The sequence below is a fragment of the Pan paniscus genome, chromosome 6, assembly GCF_029289425.2.
Source record: "Pan paniscus chromosome 6, NHGRI_mPanPan1-v2.0_pri, whole genome shotgun sequence".
In the NCBI taxonomy this organism is placed as follows: Eukaryota; Metazoa; Chordata; class Mammalia; order Primates; family Hominidae; genus Pan; species Pan paniscus.
Window position 1 is genome coordinate 134,605,601 of NC_073255.2, and position 23,247 is coordinate 134,628,847.

The following is a 23,247-nucleotide window of genomic DNA, read 5'->3' on the forward strand; positions in this document are numbered from 1 at the left end:
ACACCGCCATCTGTATAAACATGGAAATACCTACAAAGTCAACTGTATAAACATGGAAATATCTACAAAGCCATCTGTATAAACATGGAAATATCTACACAGCCATCTGTATAAACATGGAAATATCTACACCGCTCTCTGTATAAACATGGAAATAACTACACCGCTATTTGTATAAACAAGGAAATATCTACACCGTGATCTGTATAAACATGGAAATATTTACACCGCTATCTCTATAAACATGGAAATTTCTACACCGTTATCTGTATAAACATGGAAATATCTTCACCACGATCTGTATAAACATGGAAATATCTACACCGCTATCTGTATAATCTTGGAAATATCTACACTGCTATCTCTATAAATATGGAAATATATACACCGCCATCTGTATAAACATGGAAATAACTACACAGTCATGTGTAGGAACATGGAAATATCTACACCACTGTTTGTATAAAGATGGAAATAACTACAACGTTATCTTTATAAACATGGAAATATATACACAGTGATATGTATAAACATGGAAATATGTACAGCACTCTCTGAATAAAGATGGAAATATCTACAAGGCTATCTGTATAAACCTGGAAATATCTACACCACTATCTGTATAAATATGGAAATATTTACACCGCTATCTCTATAAACATGGAAATATCTACACCGCTATCTCTATAAACATGGAAATATCTACACCGCCATCTGTATTAACATGGAAACATCTAAACAGTCATCTGTATAAACCTGGAAATATCTACACTGTCATCTATATAAACATGGAAATATCTACAGAGAACTCTGTATAAACATGAAAATATCGGCACAGTCATCTGTATAAACATGGAAATATCTACACCGATATCTGTATAAACATGGAAATATCTAAACCGCTATGTGTATTAACGTGGAAATATCCCCATTGCTATCCTTATAAACATGGACATATCGCCACCGCAATCTGTATAAACATGAAAATAACTACACCACTATCTCTATAAACATGGAAATATCTTCACTGCCATCTGTACAAACATGGAAATATCTACACAGTCATCTGTACAAACATGGAAATATCTACACCGCCGTCTCTATAAACATGGAAATAACTTCACCGCTATCTCTATAAACATGGAAATATCTACACCGCTATCTCCATGAACTTGGAAATATATGCACCTCCATCCCTTTAAACATGGAGATATCTACACCACCATCTACATAAACAAGAAATTATCTACACTGCCATCTATATAAACATGGAAATATCTACACCGCCATCTCTATAAACATGGAAATATCTACACTGCCATTTGTAGAAAGATGGAAATATCTACACCACCATCTGTATAAACGTGGAAATATCTACACCGCTATCTATATAAACATGAAAATATCTACACCGCAATCTGTATAAACATGGAAATATCTACACCGCTATCTGTATAAACTTGGAAATATCTAAACTGATATCTCTATAAATATGGAAATATCTACACAGCCATCTGTATAAACATGGAAATAACTACACAGTCATGTGTAGGAACATGGAATTATCTACACCACTGTTTGTATAAAGATGGAAATACCTACAACGTTATCTGTATAAACATGGAAATATATACACAGTGATCTGTATAAACATGGAAATATGTACAGCACTCTCTGAATAAAGATGGAAATATCTACAAGGCTATCTGTATAAACATGGAAATATCTACACCACTATCTGTATAAATATGGATATATTTACACCGCTATCTCTATAAACATGGAAATATCTACACCGCTATCTCTATAAACATGGAAATACCTAAACCGCCATCTGTATTAACATGGAAACATCTAAACAGTCATCTGTATAAACCTGGAAATATCTACACTGTCATCTATATAAACATGGAAATATCTACAGAGAACTCTGTATAGACATGAAAATATCGGCACAGCCATCTGTATAAACATGGAAATATCTCCACCGCTATCTGTATAAACATGGAAATATCTACACCGCTAAGTGTATTAACGTGGAAATATCCCCATTGCTATCCTTATAAACATGGACATGTCTCCACCGCAATCTGTATAAACATGAAAATATCTACACCGCTATCTCTATAAACATGGAAATATCTTCACTGCCATCTGTACAAACATGGAAATATCTACACAGTCATCTGTAGAAACATGGAAATATCTACACCGCTATCTCTATAAACATGGAAATAACTTCACCGCTATCTCTATAAACATGGAAATATCTACACCGCTATCTCCATGAACTTGGAAATATATACACCGCCATCCCTTTAAACATGGAGATATCTACACCACCATCTACATAAACAAGAAAATATCTTCACTGCCATCTATATAAACATGGAAATATCTACACCGCCATCTCTATAAACATGGAAATATCTACACTGCCATTTGTAGAAAGATGGAAATATCTACACCACCATCTGTATAAACGTGGAAATATCTACACCGCTATCTGTATAAACATGGAAATATCTACACCGCAATCTGTATAAACATGGAAATATCTACAACGCTATCTGTATAAATGTGAAATATCAAAACCGCTATCTCTATAAAAATGGAAATATCTACACTGCTATCTGTATAAACATGGAAATATCCTCACTGCTATATCTATGAACATGGGTATATCTACACCGCTATCTCTATAAACATGGAAATATCTACACCGCCATCTCTATAAACATGGAAATATCTACACCTGTATCTGCATAAACATGGAAATATCTACACCGCTATCTGTGTAAACATGGTAATATCTACACTGCGATCTGTATAAGCATGGAAATATCTACACCGTGATCTGTATAAACATGGAATATCTTCACCACGATCTGTATAAACATGGAAATATCTCCACCGCTATCTGTATAAACATGGTAATATCTACACCACCATCTATATAAACATGGAAACATCTACTCCGCCATCTGTATAAACATCCAAATATCTACAAAGGCATCTGTATAAACATGGAAATATCTGCAACACTATCTGTGTAAACATGGATATATCTACACTGCTATCTGTGTAAACATGGACATAACTACTCTGCTATCTGTATAAACATGGAAATACCTTCACCGCTATCTGTATAAACATGGAAATGTCAACATCGCTATCTGTATAAACATGGAAATATCTACACCACTATCAGTAAAAACATGGAAATATCTTCACCGCCATCTCCATAAATATGGAAATATCTACACCGCTATCTCTATAAACCTGGAAATATCTACACTGCTCTGTGTATAAACGTGGAAATATCTACAACGGTATCTGTGTAATCATGGAAATATCTACACAGCTATCTGTGTAAACTTGGAAATATCTACCCCGCAATCTGTGTAAAGATGTAAAGATATACACCGCAGTCTTTTTAAAGATGGAAACATCTACACTGCTAACTCTGTAAACATGGAAATACCTACACTACCATCTCTATAAACATTGAAATATCTACACTGCCATGTGTATACACATGGAAATATCTACACATCCATCTGTATAAACATGGAAATATCTCCACCGCTATCTCTATAAACATGGAAACATCTACACCTCCATCTGCGTAAACATGGAAATATCTACACTGCCATGTATACACTTGGAAATATCTAAACAGCCATCTGTATAAACATGGAAATACCTACACCGCTACCTCTATAAACATGGAAATACATACAAAGCAATCTGTATAAACATGGAAATATCTACATCACACTCTGTATTAACATGGAAATATCACCACCGCTCTCTGTTTATATATGGAAATATCTACACCGCTATCTGTATAAAAATGGAAATATCTACACAGTCAACTGTATATACATGGAAATATATACACCACCATCTCTATAAACATGGAAATATCTACACTGCCATCTGTAAACATGGAAATATCTACACAGTCATCTGTATATACATGGAAATATCTACACCACCATCTCTATAAACATGGAAATATCTACACTGCCGTCTGTATACACATGGAAATGTCTACAGAGCCATCAGTATAAACATGGAAACATCTGCACCACTATCTCTATACACATGGAAATACCTACACTGCAATCTCTATAAACATGGAAATATCTACACCACAAACTCTATAAACATGGAAATATCTACACTGCCATCTCTATAAACATGAAAATATCTACACCGCCATCTCCATAAACATGGAACTATCTACACCGCCATCTGTGTAAACATGGAAATATCTACACTGCCGTCTGTATAAAGATGGAAATATCTGCACCCCGAGCTGTATAAACATGGACATATCTACACTGCTATCTGTATAAACAGGGAAATACCAACACCACTATCTGTATAAACGTGGAAATATCAACACCACGATCTGTTTAAACATGGAAATATCTACAAGTCTCTCTGTATAAACATGGAAATAAATACACCGCTGTCTGTATAAACATGGAAATAACTATACCGCCCTCTGAATAAACATGGAAATATCTACACTGCTATTTCTATAAATATGGAAATATATACACCGCTATCTATATAAACATGGAAATATCTATGCCGCCATATGTATAAACATGGGAATATCTACACAGCCATCTGCATAAACATGGAAATAACTACACCGCTATCTCTATACAGATGGAAATATTTACACAGCTATCTCTATAAACATGGAAATATCTACACCGCCATCTCTATAAACCTAGAAATATCTACACTGACACATTTATAAACATGGAAATATCTACACCGCCATCTCCATAAACAAGGAACTATCTACACCACCATCTGTGTAAAATGGAAATATCTAAACCGCTATCTGTATAAAGATAGACATATCTACACTGCTATCTGTATAAAGATGGAAATATCTCCACCGCTATCTGTATAAACATGGAAATATCTCCACCGCTATCTGTATAAACATGGAAATATCTGCACCGCGACCTCTATAAAAATGGAAATATCTACACCGCTATCTGTATAAACATGGAAATATCTACAAAGCTATCAGTGTAATCATGGAAATATCCAGACAGCTATCTGTGTAAACATGGAAATATCTACACCGCTATCTATGTAAAGATGAAAATAGCTACACCGCAATCTGTGCAAAAATGGAAATATCTACACCGCTATCTCTATAAAGATGTAAATACCTGCACTGCTCTCTGTATAAACATGGAAATATCTACACCACCATCTTTGAAAACATATAAATACCTACACAGTCATCTGTATAATCATGGAAATATCTACACATCCATCTGTGTAAACATGGAAATATCTACACGGCTATCTGCATAAACAGGTAAATACCTACACTTTCATCTGTATATAGATGGAAATATCTACACCGCGAGCTGTGTAAACATGGAAATATCTACAACGTTATCCGTATAAACATGGACATACCAACACCACTACCTCTATAAACGTGGAAATCTCTACACCGCTATCTGTATAAACATGGAAATATCTGCACCACTATTTCTATAAACATGGAAATACGTACACCGCCATCTTTATACACATGGAAATATCTACACCGCTATCTCTATAAACATAGAAATATCTACACCGCCATCTCCATAAACATGGAAATATCTACACCGCCATCTGCATAAACATGGAAATATCTACACCGCCATCTTTATAAACATGAAAATATCTGCACCGCCATCTGTATAAACATACAAATATCTACACTGTCATCTGTATAAACATGGAAATACCTACACAGTTATCTGTATAAACATGGAAACATCTACACCACTATATGTGTAAACATGGAAATATCTACACGGCAATGTGTGTGAAATAGGAAATTTCGACACCGCTATCTTTGTAAGGATAGAAATATCTACATCGCAATCTGTGCAAAGATGGAAATAACTAAACTGCTATCTGTGTAAACATGGTAATATCTATACCACTGTCTCTATAAGCATGGAAATATCAACACCGCTATCTGTATATACATGGAAAAATCTACACCGCCATCTGTAAAAACATGGAAATATCTACACCGCAATCTGTATAAACATGGAGATACCTACACAATCATCTCTATAAACATGGTGACATCTACACAGCTATCTGTGTAAACATGGAAATATCTACAACGCTATTTGTGTAAAGATGGAAATATCTGCACCGCAATCTGTGCAAACATGGAAATATTTACACCGCTATCTCTATAAACATGGAAATATCTGCACCGTTATCTGTATAAACATGGAAATATCTACAAAGTCATCTGTATATACATGGAAATATCTACACCACCATCTCTGTAAACATGGAAATATCTACACTGCCATGTGCATAGTCATGGAAATATCTACACAGCCATCAGTATAAACTTGGAAACATCTGCACCGCTATCTGAATACACATGAAAATACCTACACCGCTATCTCTATAAACATGGAAAGATATACAATGCTATCTGTATAAACATGGAAATAGCCACACCGCTATCTGTATAAACATTGAAATATCTACACCGCCATCTGTAAAAACATGAAAATTTCTACTCAGTCATCTGTATAAACATGGAAATGTCTATACCTCCATCTGTATAAACACGGAAATATCTCCACCGCTATCTGTATAAACCTGGAAATATCTACAACGCTATCTGTGTAAACATGGAAATATCTAAACAGCTATCTGTGTAAACATGGCAATATCTACACCGCTATCTCTGTAAAGATGGAAATATCCACACCGCAATCTGTGCAAAGATGGAAATATCTACAATGCTATCTCTATAAACATGGAAATATATGCACCGCTGTCTGTATAAACATGGAAATACCTACACCGCTATCTGTATAATCATGGAAATATCTACAAGGCTATCTCTATAAATATGGGAATATCTACACCGCCATCTGTATAAAGATGGAAATATCTACACCGCGAGCTGTATAAACATGGAAATATCTACACCGATATCTGTATAAACATGGAAATATCTACACAGCTATCTCTATAAACATGGAAATATCTACACCGCGATCTGTATAAACATGGAAATATCTACATGGCTATCTCTATAAACATGGAAATACCTACACCACCATCTGTATAAACATGGAAATATTTCCACCGTTATCTGTATAAACATGGAAATATCTACTTCGCAATCTGTATATACATGGAAATATATCCACCGCAATCTGTATAAACATGGAAATATCTACAAAACTATCTTTGTTAACATGGAAATATCTACACCGCTATCTGTGGAAACATGGAAATATGTACAACGCTATCTGTGTAAAGATGGAAATATCAACACCGCTATCTGTGCAAATATGGAAATATCTACACCACTATCTCTATAAACATGGAAATATCTACACCGTTATCTGTATAAATATGGAAATATCTACACCACGATCTCTATCAACATGGAAATAGCCACACCGCTATCTGCATAAACATGGAAATATCTACAACGCCATCTGTATAAACATGGAAATATCTACACCGCTATCTGTATAAACATGGAAATATGTACACAGCTATCTGTGTAAAGATGGAAATATCTACAGCGCAATATGTGCAAATATGGAAATATCTACACCGCTCTCTCTGTAAACATGGAAATATCTAAACCGCTGTCTGTATAAACATGGAAATATCTACACCGCTATCTGTATAAACATGGAAATATCTACACGTCGATCTCTATAAACATGGAAATATCTACACTGCTATCTGTATAAATAAGGAAATATCAACACCGCTATCTCTATAAACATGGAAATGTCTACACCGCTATCTGTATAAACATGGAAATATCTACATGGCTATTTCTATAAACATGGAAATACCTACAACACCATCCGTATAAACATGGAAATAACTACACCGCTATCTGTATAAACATGGAAATATCTACACCACTATCTGTATAAACATGGAAATATCTTCGCTGCCATCTGTATAAACATGGAAATATCTACAGAGCCATCTCTATAAACATCAAAATATCTACATCTCTATCCGTATAAACATGGAAATAGCCACACCGCTATCTGTATAAACATGGAAATATCTACACCACTATTTGTATAAACATTGAAATATCTACACTGCCATCTGTATAAACATGGAAATATCTACAGAGCCATCTCTATAAACATCGAAATATCTACACTGCTGTCTGTATAAACATGGAAATAGCCACACCGCTATCTGTATAAACATGGAAATATATACACCGCCATCTGTAAAAACTTGAAAATTTCTAAACAGTCATCTATGTAAACATGGAAATATCTACACCGCTATCTCCATAAACATGGAAATACCTTCACGGCAATCTGTATAAACATGGAAATATCTACACCACTCTCAGTATAAACATGGAAATACCTACACCGCTATATTTATAAACTTGGTAATAACTACAACGCCATCGGTATAAACATGGAAATATCTCCACCAGTATCTGTAAAAACATGGAAATATCTCCACCGCTATCTGTATAAACCTGGAAATATCTACACCGCTGTCTGTATAAACATGGAAATATATACAACAATATCTGTGTAAACATGGAAATATCTACACAGGTATCTGTGTAAACCTGGAAATATGTACATCGCTATCTGTGTAAAGATGGAAATAACTAGACCTCAATATGTGCAAAGATGGAAATATCTACACCGCTATCTGTATAAACATGGAAATATCCACACCACTATCTGTATAAACATGGACATATCTCCACCGCTTTCTGTATAAACATCTTAATGACTTCATCGCTATCTGTATAAACATGGAAATATCTCCACCGCTATCTGTATAGACATGGAAACATCTACACCACTATCTGCATAAACTTGGAAATATCTACACCGCTATCTGTATAAACCTGGAAATAACTACACTGCCATCTCTATACACATGGAAATATCTACACTGCCATCTGTATAAACATGGAATTATCTACACTGCTATCTCTATAAACATGAAAATAACTACACAGCTATCTGTATAAACAAGGAAATATCTACACCGCTATCTGTAGAACCATGGAAATATCTACACCGCTATCTGTATAAACTTGGAAATAAATACACCTCCATCTGTATAAACATGGAAATACCTACACTGCCATCTGTATACACATGGATATATCTACACTGCCATGTGTATAAACATGGAAATATCTACCCCGTTATCTCTATAAACATGGAAATTCCTACACCGCTATCTGTATAAACATGGAAGTATCTACATGGCTATCTGTATAAACATGGAAATATCAACAACGCCATCTGTATAAACATGGAAATACATACACAGTCATCTGTATAAACATGGTAATATCTACACCACCGTCTGTATAAACATGGAAATATCTACACTGCCATCTGTATAAACATGGAAATATCTACCAATCCATCTATATAAACATGGAAATATCTACACCGCTATCTGTATGAACATGGAAATAGCCACACCGAAATCTGTATAAACATGGAAATATATACACCACCATCTGTAAAAACATGGAAATAACTAAACGGTCATCTGTATAAACATGGAAATATCCACACTGCCATCTGTATACACATGGAAATAACTACACGGCCATCTGTATAAACATGGAAATATCTACACCACTATCAGTATAAATATGGAAATATCTACACCGCTATCTCTATAAACATGGAAATATCTACAGCGCTATCTGTAGAAACGTGGAAATATCTACACCGCTATCTCTATAAACATGGAAATATGTACACCACCATCTATATAAACATGGAAATATCAACACTGCCATCTGTATACACGTGGAAATATTTACACAGCCATCTGTATAAACATGGAAATATCTACACTGCTAACTATATAAACCTGGAAATAACTACACCGCCAACTCTATAAACATGAAAATATATACACCGCCATCTCCATAATCATGGAAATATCTACAACGCCATCTGTATAAACATGGAAATATCTACACCGCCAATTGTATAAACATGGAAATATCTACACCGCCATCTGTATAAACATGGAAATACCTACACAGTCAATTACATAAACATGGAAATATCTACACCACTATCTCTATTAACATGGAAATACTTACACCGCAATCTGTATAAACATGGAAATATCTACATTGCTATCTCTATAAACATAGAAATATCTACACTGCAATCTGTATAAACATGGAAATATCTACATTGCCATCTGTATACACTTGCAAATAAGGACACCGCTATCTGTGAAAACATGGAAAAATCTACACCGCTATCTCTATAATCTTGGAAATACCTACACCGCAATCTGTATAAACATGAAAATATCTACACAGTCATCTGTATAAACATGGAAATATGTACACCGCTATCTATATAAACATGGAAATATCTACAAAGCTATCTCTATAAACATGGAAATATCTACACTGCTATCTGTATAAACATAGAAATAGCGACACCGCTATCTGTATAAACATGGAAATAACTACACCGCTATCTGTATAAGCATGGAAATATGTACACCGCTATCTCTATAAACATGGAGATACCTATACCGCAATCTGTATAAACATGGAAATATCTACACCGTTATCTGTATAAACATGGAAATATCTACAACGCTATCTGTATAAACATGGAAATATCTACAACAATGCCTGTGTAAACATGGAAATATCTACACAGCTATCTGTGTAAACATGGAAATATGTACACCGCAATCTTTGCAAATATCAAAATATCTACACCGCTATCTCTGTAAACATGGAAATATCTACCCCGTTATCTGTATAAACATGGAAATATCTAAATCTCTATCTGTATAAACATGGAAATATCTACAGCACGATCTGTATAAACATGGAAATGTCTACACCGCTATCTGTATAAACATGGAAATATGTACACTGCTAGCTATATAAACATGGTAATATCTACACCGCTATCTCTATAAATATTGAAATACCTACAACGTTATCTCAATAAACATGTAAATGCCTACACCGCTATTTTATAAACATGGATATATCTACATGTTTATCTCTATAAACATGGAAATATCTACACTGCCATCTGTATAAACATGGAAATACCTACACAGTCATCTGTATAAACATGGAAAAATCTACACCACTATCTGTATAAACATGGAAACATCTACACTGCCTTCTGTCTAAACATGGAAATATCTACACAGCCATCTGTATAAACATGGAAATATCTACACAGCCATCTCTATAAACATGGAAATATCTACACAGGTATCTGTATAAACATGGAAATATCCACACCGATATCTGTATAAATATGGAAATATCTACACCGCCATCTGTAAAAACATGGAAATATGTACACAGTCATCTGTAAAAACATGGAAATATCTACATCTCCCTGTGTATAAACATGGAAATATCTACATCTCCATCTGTATACACATGGAAATATCTACACAGCCATCTGTATAAACATGGAAATATCTAGACCGCTATCTCCATAAACATGGAAATAACTACAGCGCAATCTGTATAAACATGGAAAGATCTGCACCGCTATCTGTATAAACATGGAAATATCTACACCTCTATCTTTAAAAATATGGAAATATCTACACTGCTCTCGCTATATACATGGAAATATTTATACTGCTGGCAGTATAAACATGGAAATACCTACATGGCTATCTCTATAAACATGGAAATATCTACACTGCCATCTGTATAAACATGGAAATATCTACACAGTCAATTGCATAAAGATGGAAATATCTACAACACTATCTGTATAAATATGGAAATATCTACACCGCTATCTGTATAAACATGGAAAAATCTACACCGCTATCTGTATGAACATGGAAATACCTACCCCCCTATCTGTATAAACATGGAATTATCTACACCGCTATCTCTATAAACATAGAAATATCTAAAACGCCATCTCTATAAACATGGAAATATCCACACCCCCATCAGCAAAAACATGGAAATAACTACACCGCCATCTGTTTAAACATGGAAATATCTACACCGCCATCTCTATAAACATAGAAACATCTACACTGTCATCTCCAGAAAGATGGAAATACCTACACAGAGATCTGCATAAACATGGAAATATCTACTCCTCTACCTGTATAAACAAGGAATTATCTACATCACTGTCTGTATAAACATGGAAATATCTACACTGCCATCTGTATAAACATGGAAATAACTACACAGCTGTCTCCATAAACATGGAAATACCAACACTGCTATCTGTATAAACATGGAAATATCTACACTGCCAACGGTATAAACATGGAAATATCTACACTGCCATCTGTATACACATGGAAATACCTACACTGCTATCTGTATAAGCATGGAAATATCTACACCGCTTTCTCTATAAACATGGAAATACCTATACCGCAATCTGTATAAACATGGAAATATCTACACCGTTATCTGTGTAAACATGGAAATATCTACACCGCTATATGTATAAACATGTTAATATCTACACCGCAATCTTTATAAACATGGAAATATCTGCAACGCTATCTGTAAAAACATGGAAATATCTACAACAATGTCTGTGTAAACATGGAAATATCTACACAGCTATCTGTATAAACATGGAAATATGTACACTGCTAGCTATATAAACATGGTAATATCTACACCGCTATCTCTATAAATATTGAAATACCTACAACGTTATCTCAATAAACATGTAAATGCCTACACCGCTATTTTATAAACATGGATATATCTACATGTTTATCTCTATAAACATGGAAATATCTACACTGCCATCTGTATAAACATGGAAATACCTACACAGTCATCTGTATAAACATGGAAAAATCTGCACCACTATCTGTATAAACATGGAAACATCTACACTGCCTTCTGTCTAAACATGGAAATATCTACACAGCCATCTGTATAAACATGGAAATATCTACACAGCCATCTCTATAAACATGGAAATATCTACACAGGTATCTGTATAAACATGGAAATATCCACACCGATATCTGTATAAATATGGAAATATCTACACCGCCATCTGTAAAAACATGGAAATATGTACACAGTCATCTGTAAAAACATGGAAATATCTACATCTCCCTGTGTATAAACATGGAAATATCTACATCTCCATCTGTATACACATGGAAATATCTACACAGCCATCTGTATAAACATGGAAATATCTAGACCGCTATCTCCATAAACATGGAAATAACTACAGCGCAATCTGTATAAACATGGAAAGATCTGCACCGCTATCTGTATAAACATGGAAATATCTACACCTCTATCTTTAAAAATATGGAAATATCTACACTGCTCTCGCTATAAACATGGAAATATTTATACTGCTGGCAGTATAAACATGGAAATACCTACATGGCTATCTCTATAAACGTGGAAATATCTACACTGCCATCTGTATAAACATGGAAATATCTACACAGTCAATTGCATAAAGATGGAAATATCTACAACACTATCTGTATAAATATGGAAATATCTACACCGCTATCTGTATAAACATGGAAAAATCTACACCGCTATCTGTATGAACATGGAAATACCTACCCCCCTATCTGTATAAACATGGAATTATCTACACCGCTATCTCTATAAACATAGAAATATCTAAAACGCCATCTCTATAAACATGGAAATATCCACACCCCCATCAGCAAAAACATGGAAATAACTACACCGCCATCTGTTTAAACATGGAAATATCTACACCGCCATCTCTATAAACATAGAAACATCTACACTGTCATCTCCAGAAAGATGGAAATACCTACACAGAGATCTGCATAAACATGGAAATATCTACTCCTCTACCTGTATAAACAAGGAATTATCTACATCACTATCTGTATAAACATGGAAATATCTACACTGCCATCTGTATAAACATGGAAATAACTACACAGCTGTCTCCATAAACATGGAAATACCAACACTGCTATCTGTATAAACATGGAAATATCTACACTGCCAACGGTATAAACATGGAAATATCTACACTGCCATCTGTATACACATGGAAATACCTACACTGCTATCTGTATAAGCATGGAAATATCTACACCGCTTTCTCTATAAACATGGAAATACCTATACCGCAATCTGTATAAACATGGAAACATCTACACCGTTATCTGTGTAAACATGGAAATATCTACACCGCTATATGTATAAACATGTTAATATCTACACCGCAATCTTTATAAACATGGAAATATCTGCAACGCTATCTGTAAAAACATGGAAATATCTACAACAATGTCTGTGTAAACATGGAAATATCTACACAGCTATCTGTGTAAACATGGAAATATGTACACCGCAATCTGTGCAAATATCAAAATATCTACACCGCTATCTCTGTAAACATGGAAATATCTACCCCGTTATCTGTATAAACATGGAAATATCTAAACCGCTATCTGTATAAACATGGAAATATCTACACCGCTATCTGTATAAACATGGAAATATCTACACCGCTATCTGTAAAAATATGGAAATATCTACACCGTAATCGCTATAAACATGGAAATATCTACACCGCTGGCAGTGTAAACATGGAAATATCTACATGGCTATCTCTGTAAGCATGGAAATATCTACACTGCCATCTGTATAAACATGGAAATACCTACAAAGTCAATGGCATAAATATGGAAATATCTACACTATCTGTATAAATATGGAAATATCTACACCGCTATCTGTATAAACATGGAAATATCTACACCGCTATCTTTATAAACATGGAAATATCTACACCGCTATCTGTATAAACATGGGAATACCTACAACAATATCTGTGTAAACATGGAAATATCTACACAGCTATCTGTTTAAACATGGAAATATGTACACCACTATATGTGTAAAGATGAAAGTATGTACACCGCAATCTGTGCAAATATCAAAATATCTACACCGCTATCTCTGTAAACATGGAAATGTCTACCCCGTTATCTGTATAAGCATGGAAATGTCTACACCACTAATTGTATAAACATGGAAACATCTACACCAGTATCTGTATAAACATGGAAATGCCTACACTGCCATCTGTATAAACATGGAAATATCTACAGCGCTGTCTGTATAAACATGGAAATATCTACAACGCTATCTTTATAAACATGGAAATATCTACACAGCTATCTGTATAAACATGGGAATATCTACAACAATATCTGTGTAAACATGGAAATATCTACACAGCTGTCTGTGAAAACATGAAAATATGTACACCACTATCTGTGTAAGGATGAAAATATGTACACCGCAATCTGTGCAAATATCAAAATATCTACTACGCTATCTCTGTCAACATGGAAATATCTACCCCGTTATCTGTATAAACATCAAAATATCTACACCGCTATCTGCGTAAACATGAAAATATCTACACCTCGATCTGCATAAACACGGAAACGTCTACACCGCTATCTGAATAAACATGGAAATATCTACACTGCTATGTTTATAAACATGGAAATATCTACACCGCTATCTCTATAAATATTGGAATATCTACAACGCTATCTCTATAAACATGGAAATGCCTACACAGCTATCTGTAAAAACATGGAAATATCTACATGTCTATCTCTATAAACATGGAAATATCTACACCGCCATCTGTATAAACATGGAAATACCTACACAGTCATCTGTATAAACAAGGAAACACCTACACCACTATCTGTATAAACATGGAAATATCTTCACTGCCATCTGTATAAACATGGAAATATCTACACCGCTATCTGTATACACATGGAAATATCTACACAGCTATCTCTATATACATGGAAATACCTACACTGCTATCTGTATAAACTTAGAAATAGCGACACCGCTATCTGGATAAACATGGAAATACCTACACAGCCATCAGTGAAAACATGAAAATATCTACACAGTCATCTGTACAAACTAGGAAATATCTATAACTCCATCTGTGTAAACATGGAAATACCTACACTGCCATCTGTATACACATGGAAATATCTACACAGCCATCTGTATAAACATGGAAATAACTACACCGCTATCTCTATAAGCATAGAAATACCTACACCGCAATCTGTATAAACATGGAAATAGCCACACCGCTATCTGTATAAACACGGAAATACCTACACTGCCATCTATAAAAACATGAAAATATCTACAGAGTCATCTGTATAAACATGGAAATATCTACACCTCCATCTGTATAAACATGGAAATATCTACACTGACATCTGTATACACATGGACATATCTACACAGCCATCTGTATAAACATGGAAATATCTACACCGCTATCTGTATAAACATGCAAAAACCTACACCGTTTTCTGTATAAACATGGAAATATATACACTGCCATCTGCATAAACATGGAAATAGCTACACCGCTATCTGCATAAACATGGAAATATCTACACAGCTATCTCTATAAACATGGAAATACCTACACTGCTATCTGTATAAACATGGAAATAGCCTCACCGCTATCTGTATAAACATGGAAATACCTACACCGCCATCTATAAAAACATGAAAATATCTACAGATTCATCTGTATAAACTTGGAAAGATCTACACCTCCATCTGTATAAACATGGAAATATCTATGCTGCCATCTGTATACACATGGAAATATCTACACAGCCATCTGTATAAATATGAAAATATCTACACCGCTATCTCTGTAAACATGCGAAAACCTGCACCGTTATCTGTATAAACATGGAAAAATCTACACAGCTATCTCTATAAACATGGAAATATGTCCACCGCTATCTGTATAAACATGGAAATATCTCCACCGCTATCTGTATAAACATGGAAATATCTCCACCGCTATCTGTATAGACATGGAAACATCTACACCACTATCTGCATAAACTTGGAAATATCTACACCGCTATCTGTATAAACCTGGAAATAACTACACTGCCATCTCTATACACTTGGAAATGTCTACACTGCCATCTGTATAAACATGGAAATATCTACACTGCTATCTCTATAAACATGAAAATACCTACACAGGTATCTGTATAAACAAGGAAATATCTACACTGCTATCTGTAGAACCATGGAAATATCTACACCTCTATCTGTATAAACTTGGAAATAACTACACCTCCATCTGTATAAACATGGAAATACCTACACTGCCATCTGTATACACATGTATATATCTACACTGCCATGTGTATAAACATGGAAATATCTACCCCGTTATCTCTATAAACATGGAAGTTCCTACATCTCTATCTGTATAAACATGGAAGTATCTACATGGCTATCTGTATAAACATGGAAATATCAACAATGCCATCTGTATAATAATGGAAATACATACACAGTCATCTGTATAAACATGGTAATATCTACACCACCGTCTGTATAAACATGGAAATATCTACACTGCGATCTGTATAAACATGGAAATATCTACCAATCCATCTATATAAACATGGAAATATCTACACCGCTATCTGTATGAACATGGAAATAGCCACACCGAAATCTGTATAAACATGGAAATATATACACCACCATCTGTAAAAACATGGAAATATCTAAACGGTCATCTGTATAAACATGGAAATATCCACACTGCCATCTGTATACACATGGACATATCTACACCGCCAATTGTATAAACATGGAAATATCTACACCGCCATCTCAATAAACACAGAAATATCTACTCTGCCATCTGTAGAAATTTGGAAATATCTACACCGACATCAGCATAAACATGGAAATACCTACACCTCTACCTGTGTAAACATGGAAATATCTACACAGCTATCTGTATAAATATGGTAGTATCTACACCACTATCTGTATGAACATGGAAATATCTACATGGCTATCTGTATAAACATGGAAATGTCTACACTGCTATCTGTATAAACATGGAAATAACTACATGGCCATCTCTATAAACATGGAAATATCTACACCGCCATCTGTACAAACATGGAAATATCTACACCGCCATCTGTACAAACATGGAAATATCTACACCGCTTTCTGTATAAACATGGAAATATCCACACCGCCATCTGTATAAACATGGAAATATCTACACAGCTATCTCTATAAACATGGAAATATCTACAGAGCTATCTGTTAACATGGAAATAGCCACACCGCTATCTGTATAAACATGGAAATATCTACAACGGTATCATTATAAACTTGGAAATATCCCCACCGCTATCTGTATAAACATGGAAATATCTACAACACTATATGTGTAAACATGGAAATATCTCCACCGCTATCTCTATAAACATGGAAATATCTACACCGCTGTCTTTATAAACGTGGAAATATCTACATCGTTATCTGTATAAACATGGAAATATCTACAACATTATCTGGGTAAACATGGAAATATCTACACAGGTATCTGTGTAAACATGTAAATATGTACACCGCTATCCGTGTAAAGATGGAAATATCTACACCGCAATTTGTGCAAATATGGAAATATCTACACCGACATCTCTGTAAACATGGAATTGTCTACACCGCTACCTGTATAAACATGGAAATATCTACACCGCTATCTTCATAAACTTGGAAATATCAACAACGCCATCTGCATAAACATGGAAATACATCCACCGCTATCTGTATAAACATACAAATATCTACACCGCTTTCTCTATAAACATGGAAATGTCTACACTGCTATCTGTATAAACATGGAAATATTTACATGGCTATCTCTATAAACATGGAAATATCTACACCGCCATCTGTATAAACATGGAAAAACTGACAGAGTCATCTGTATAAACATGGAAAAATCTACAGCACTATCTGTAAAAACATGGAAATATCTACACTGCCATCTGTCTAAACATGGAAATATCTACACAGCCATCTATATAATCATGGAAATATCTACAAAGCCATCTCTATAAACATGGAAATATCTACACAGCTATCTGTACAAACATGGAAATAGTCACACCGCTATCTGTATAAACAAGGAAATATCTACACCGCCATCTGTAAAAACATGGAAATATCTACACAGTCATCTGTATAAACATGGAAATATCTGCACCTCCATGTGTATAAACATGGAAATATCTACACTGTCATCTGTATACACATGGAAATATCTACACAGCCATCTGTGTAAACATGGATATATATACACTGCTATCTCCATAAACATGGAAATACCTACACAGCAATCTGTATAAACATGGAAATATCTACACCGTTATCTGTATAAACATGGAAATATCTACACCGCTATCTGTAAAAATATGGAAATATCTACACCGCTATCTCTATAAACATGGAAATATCTACACCGCCATCTGTATAAACATGGAAATACCTACACAGTCAATTACATAAACATGGAAATATCTACACCACTATCTCTATTAACATGGAAATACTTACACCGCAATCTGTATAAACATGGAAATATCTACATTGCTATCTCTATAAACATAGAAATATCTACACTGCAATCTGTATAAACATGGAAATATCTACATTGCCATCTGTATACACTTGCAAATAAGGACACCGCTATCTGTGAAAACATGGAAAAATCTACACCGCTATCTCTATAATCTTGGAAATACCTACACCGCAATCTGTATAAACATGAAAATATCTACACAGTCATCTGTATAAACATGGAAATATCTACACCGCTATCTATATAAACATGGAAATATCTACAAAGCTATCTCTATAAACATGGAAATATCTACACTGCTATCTGTATAAACATAGAAATAGCGACACCGCTATCTGTATAAACATGGAAATAACTACACCGCTATCTGTATAAGCATGGAAATATGTACACCGCTATCTCTATAAACATGGAGATACCTATACCGCAATCTGTATAAACATGGAAATATCTACACCGTTATCTGTATAAACATGGAAATATCTACAACGCTATCTGTATAAACATGGAAATATCTACAACAATGCCTGTGTAAACATGGAAATATCTACACAGCTATATGTGTAAACATGGAAATATGTACACCGCAATCTTTGCAAATATCAAAATATCTACACCGCTATCTCTGTAAACATGGAAATATCTACCCCGTTATCTGTATAAACATGGAAATATCTAAATCTCTATCTGTATAAAAATGGAAATATCTACAGCACGATCTGTATAAACATGGAAATGTCTACACCGCTATCTGTATAAACATGGAAATATGTACACTGCTAGCTATATAAACATGGTAATATCTACACCGCTATCTCTATAAATATTGAAATACCTACAACGTTATCTCAATAAACATGTAAATGCCTACACCGCTATTTTATAAACATGGATATATCTACATGTTTATCTCTATAAACATGGAAATATCTACACTGCCATCTGTATAAACATGGAAATACCTACACAGTCATCTGTATAAACATGGAAAAATCTACACCACTATCTGTATAAACATGGAAACATCTACACTGCCTTCTGTCTAAACATGGAAATATCTACACAGCCATCTGTATAAACATGGAAATATCTACACAGCCATCTCTATAAACATGGAAATATCTACACAGGTATCTGTATAAACATGGAAATATCCACACCGATATCTGTATAAATATGGAAATATCTACACCGCCATCTGTAAAAACATGGAAATATGTACACAGTCATCTGTAAAAACATGGAAATATCTACATCTCCCTGTGTATAAACATGGAAATATCTACATCTCCATCTGTATACACATGGAAATATCTACACAGCCATCTGTATAAACATGGAAATATCTAGACCGCTATCTCCATAAACATGGAAATAACTACAGCGCAATCTGTATAAACATGGAAAGATCTGCACCGCTATCTGTATAAACATGGAAATATCTACACCTCTATCTTTAAAAATATGGAAATATCTACACTGCTCTCGCTATAAACATGGAAATATTTATACTGCTGGCAGTATAAACATGGAAATACCTACATGGCTATCTCTATAAACATGGAAATATCTACACTGCCATCTGTATAAACATGGAAATATCTACACAGTCAATTGCATAAAGATGGAAATATCTACAACACTATCTGTATAAATATGGAAATATCTACACCGCTATCTGTATAAACATGGAAAAATCTACACCGCTATCTGTATGAACATGGAAATACCTACCCCCCTATCTGTATAAACATGGAATTATCTACACCGCTATCTCTATAAACATAGAAATATCTAAAACGCCATCTCTATAAACATGGAAATATCCACACCCCCATCAGCAAAAACATGGAAATAACTACACCGCCATCTGTTTAAACATGGAAATATCTACACCGCCATCTCTATAAACATAGAAACATCTACACTGTCATCTCCAGAAAGATGGAAATACCTACACAGAGATCTGCATAAACATGGAAATATCTACTCCTCTACCTGTATAAACAAGGAATTATCTACATCACTATCTGTATAAACATGGAAATATCTACACTGCCATCTGTATAAACATGGAAATAACTACACAGCTGTCTCCATAAACATGGAAATACCAACACTGCTATCTGTATAAACATGGAAATATCTACACTGCCAACGGTATAAACATGGAAATATCTACACTGCCATCTGTATACACATGGAAATACCTACACTGCTATCTGTATAAGCATGGAAATATCTACACCGCTTTCTCTATAAACATGGAAATACCTATACCGCAATCTGTATAAACATGGAAATATCTACACCGTTATCTGTGTAAACATGGAAATATCTACACCGCTATATGTATAAACATGTTAATATCTACACCGCAATCTTTATAAACATGGAAATATCTGCAATGCTATCTGTAAAAACATGGAAATATCTACAACAATGTCTGTGTAAACATGGAAATATCTACACAGCTATCTGTATAAACATGGAAATATGTACACTGCTAGCTATATAAACATGGTAATATCTACACCGCTATCTCTATAAATATTGAAATACCTACAACGTTATCTCAATAAACATGTAAATGCCTACACCGCTATTTTATAAACATGGATATATCTACATGTTTATCTCTATAAACATGGAAATATCTACACTGCCATCTGTATAAACATGGAAATACCTACACAGTCATCTGTATAAACATGGAAAAATCTACACCACTATCTGTATAAACATGGAAACATCTACACTGCCTTCTGTCTAAACATGGAAATATCTACACAGCCATCTGTATAAACATGGAAATATCTACACAGCCATCTCTATAAACATGGAAATATCTACACAGGTATCTGTATAAACATGGAAATATCCACACCGATATCTGTATAAATATGGAAATATCTACACCGCCATCTGTAAAAACATGGAAATATGTACACAGTCATCTGTAAAAACATGGAAATATCTACATCTCCCTGTGTATAAACATGGAAATATCTACATCTCCATCTGTATACACATGGAAATATCTACACAGCCATCTGTATAAACATGGAAATATCTAGACCGCTATCTCCATAAACATGGAAATAACTACAGCGCAATCTGTATAAACATGGAAAGATCTGCACCGCTATCTGTATAAACATGGAAATATCTACACCTCTATCTTTAAAAATATGGAAATATCTACACTGCTCTCGCTATAAACATGGAAATATTTATACTGCTGGCAGTATAAACATGGAAATACCTACATGGCTATCTCTATAAACGTGGAAATATCTACACTGCCATCTGTATAAACATGGAAATATCTACACAGTCAATTGCATAAAGATGGAAATATCTACAACACTATCTGTATAAATATGGAAATATCTACACCGCTATCTGTATAAACATGGAAAAATCTACACCGCTATCTGTATGAACATGGAAATACCTACCCCCCTATCTGTGTAAATATGGAATTATCTACACCGCTATCTCTATAAACATAGAAATATCTAAAACGCCATCTCTATAAACATGGAAATATCCACACCCCCATCAGCAAAAACATGGAAATAACTACACCGCCATCTGTTTAAACATGGAAATATCTACACCGCCATCTCTATAAACATAGAAACATCTACACTGTCATCTCCAGAAAGATGGAAATACC